The sequence below is a fragment of the Sapajus apella genome, unplaced genomic scaffold (genome assembly GCF_009761245.1).
Source record: "Sapajus apella isolate SASKATOON/1434 unplaced genomic scaffold, GSC_monkey_1.0 scaffold16, whole genome shotgun sequence".
Taxonomy (NCBI): domain Eukaryota; kingdom Metazoa; phylum Chordata; class Mammalia; order Primates; family Cebidae; genus Sapajus; species Sapajus apella.
This window is the reverse complement of record NW_022436956.1, coordinates 710593-714027: the sequence shown is the minus strand read 5'-3', so window position 1 is coordinate 714027 and position 3435 is coordinate 710593.

Sequence of the window (3435 nt, the reverse complement as noted above, 5' to 3'; positions counted from 1 at the left end):
ATGAGCCCTCAGGCTCTCCCGCCCCTGCTGCGTGGCTGCCACTTTGCATGCAGCTTTGATCTGAACCCCACCTGCTGCTCCAGACCACAGCCGAGGGGCCCAGCCCACATCGCCCTTCTTCCTTGGTGAGGAGACCGGTGTCCTTCCGGTCAGCCTGGGCAAGACATAGCAGCAGGTTGGTCTGGGGAGGGAGGGGCTTTGGTCGTCCTCTCTTCATTCCCCTTCCCATACTACAAAACCACCAGTCCTCGACCAGGCATTAGGTCTTCCTTTCTGTCTTCCAGAGAAAAGGGGGTCAGGGACAGAGGCAGACAGCCACAGCCGCCACCTCCCAGCTGCGCTTTCTTTGCTAAATGCAGGGGCATATAAAAATAAAAAATAAGTAAGACTAACCTTCTGGCCAATCTCAGTTTAGATACCCTGCAATTAAACAAATCCACAAACCCGCAACACGTATTTACATCTCATTAGCAGAAGCCAAATGCAACAACGGCATTAAAATTAAGAAATTAGGCACAATTATCCTGTCGGCGGCAGTTGGGGGAAGTTGTCAAGGGCTGGTTTATTCATTAGTTTGCACAGAAGTTCAGCAGCTCCCTAATTGTGTGCTGCTATTTTTTACCCCCTCCTCCTCTTGCTTAAAAAAAAAAATTGAGGTTTTATTTTTCTGCAATGCAGCAGCCTGCAAGAGGGGGCCAGCAGGGCGCAGGGAGGCATGGAAGGGCTGTCTCCTCCCTGGCCTCTGTAACCTCAGCCCCCAACTGGCCTGGCTGAGCGGCGGTGGCTAGTGGTTAGGAAGGCCTGGGGAACACTTGGCAGTGCTCACAGATCCCAGTGGACGCCCAGGGAAGGCTCTCAACCGCTCACCACCCCCAGCACTACTGCTTTGGGGCTGTGGCCCCCTTGGGCCAGCTGCATCTCAGGAACGCATCCCGCTTCCCTTGGACAGGCAGCTGTCCCAGACACAGGTCTCAGGCCGGCTCTGCTGGCCCACAGTGGGCATTTCAGGAATGTTTGTGGGGTGGTGAATGAGAATGTTCTTGTCAAAGCCCTTTACTGCATGTGAGGGGGGATTCGTGGGGCCCCAGGATATGCCCAGGTGGGTGGGCTTGGGCTCCGAGGGGTTGAAGAGCAGTGGCCAGCTTTGGGAGAGGCTTTCCCAGGAGCACCCTCCTTTCTGGGGTCTAGTCTTGCAGTGGCTGGCACTTAAATTGCACAGAGCCTCAGTTTTCTTAGCTGTCAACTGGCATGAGTGAGACGCCTTCCTCCTTCTTCAGGGCTGCGTTTCAAGGTGCTTTGCAAGTGTCCAGGGCTTGTTTTCTTTCTTTCTTTTTTTTTTTTTAAAGACGGGATTTCACCATGTTGGTCAGGCTGGTCTTGAACTCCCGACCTCAGGTGATCCGCCCGCCTTGGCCTCCAAAGTGCTTGGATTACAGGCATGAGCCACCACGCCCGGCCCAGGGCTTGTTTTCTTGTTGTCCAGCCTCTTGGTCCCCACTGGGAAGCCTGGGTGCTCTCCAGGGCAGGCCCTTCAGCTCGTGAGCAGGGTTGGTCTGACAGCTGCTGGTGCCCTTGGAGCGGTTTGCGTCTCCCTATCAAAGTGGAAGTTTCACAGGCTTCCAAGTTACTGAGCTATGGATTTTTCTAGAGTCTTCAGATAAAGAATTCTGTACATATTTTACTTTGTTTAATATTTGTGTCAAATCATTACTTGCAAACACACATTTCCAACACACCTAGAAATAAATTATATTGGGATATTAATCCACAAATCATCAAATGCAACATTAATTTAGTGACTGTTACGGGAACCGCAAAGATGCTCCCAAACTGCCACGCTCTTCATTGGAAGCTGTTGCCATCTGGTATGGCTGCTGATGAAGGGGTCTCACCCCAGGATTTTCTCACACCAGGGACCCAGCAGCATGTTGGCCCCAGGGGTTTGGGGGGGGCTCTTTGTTGTGGCTTCAATTCTTATCTTCCCAATCTTATCCTGAAACGTCATTCATTCACTGATTCATCCGTCTAATATTTATTGAGCAACTACTGCTTTGGCAGAGCTCAGAGAACAGCTTTCAAGCCTTTCTTGGGGGTCAGAGAAAGGACAGCCTGGGCTGGGACTGCCCACTCTCCACGCCTCTGTGGCCAGCAGTTTTTGTCCAGGCATCTCATCTCAGGGTCTAAGCAGCTGCCTCTCCCCCTGTTCTGGGAGAAGGGGACCGGGATGAGGTGTACGGGGGCTCCTGGAGTTTGACATAATATGAAGGCAAAAGCAGAGAAAGGAAGTCAAGCCTCTTCTGTGGATTGAAAAGCACAACAGTCCGAGGAAATCCCTCTTTCTAATCCCTTCCCTGTGGCTACACAGCCCCATTGCGTGGGCCCCCACATCAAGGATAAAACGACACCATCGATATTTTCCTGAGACTACCTAATTTACATACGATAACTCTTTCATCCTTCTAAAACTCTACCAGGAAGATACTATTATTACAGTGTCCATTTTAGAAAAGGCAAAAGAAAGACCCACCAAGGCTGGTTAACCTGCCCAGGGCCCCACAGCTGGGGGCCTCTGCGGACTGCGCCCCAGGCTGTGGATGGCTCCCTGCTGAGGCTGCTAGCACAGGGTGGCAGTTACAGTCCACTCACTCGTGGCCCCACAGTCCCCTGGTGTGTGCTCACCGGTGCTCACAAGCCTTCTTCTGGGAACAAAGGCCTTCTCAGCTCCCTAGTTTCAGCGTGTCTCTGCCTCTCCTCACCTCTGCAGCTTGCCCCGGGAGACTCAAAGCTGGCGCCAGAATACACTGCTGTCCCACTGCCCCAGGTGGCTGTCCAGCCCCTCCTCACCAGAGGACATGGTGATCTGCCCTGGATAGCCGGGGAGTGCTGGGTGGTCTGTCTCCTGGTGTTCATAGGGGGTCGAAGTGCTGCTCTGGGCCCTTGGGGAAGCTGGAGGCTGAGATGGGGAACGTTCCATCTCAGAGACCAGCTGTGGGACTGGCTGGGGATGGCAGGTGTCAGGTGGGGCAGCCGATGAGGAAGGAGAGCCAGCTCTTGGTGGGGGCAGTGGGAGGGGCCGGGAGGCCTCCCTCAAGGTGACTTCATTTTCAGAATGGAGCTCAGCTGGCTAAGATGGTGGGTCTGAGGCGTCTCCGAGGTAGGTCCAGGGATGGAGCCTTCCCTTTAGAGAACTGCTGAGAGGGGCTGGAGGTTAGGTAAGGCCCGGGCAGTTTCCAGCCCTGACACTTGGTGGGCTTCTGAGCATTCCTACCTCTTTAGCCGGATTGTGCTGTGAAATGTGCTCCTCAAGGACAGGGATGGTGTTTGTTCCTCTCTGTGCATCCGGCCCCATAGTGTGGGCTCTATGTTGTAAAGTTTGCTGTGAATGATCTGAAGTGGCATTTAAAACAGGAGACTAGAGGCTCCTCCAGTGCTCCT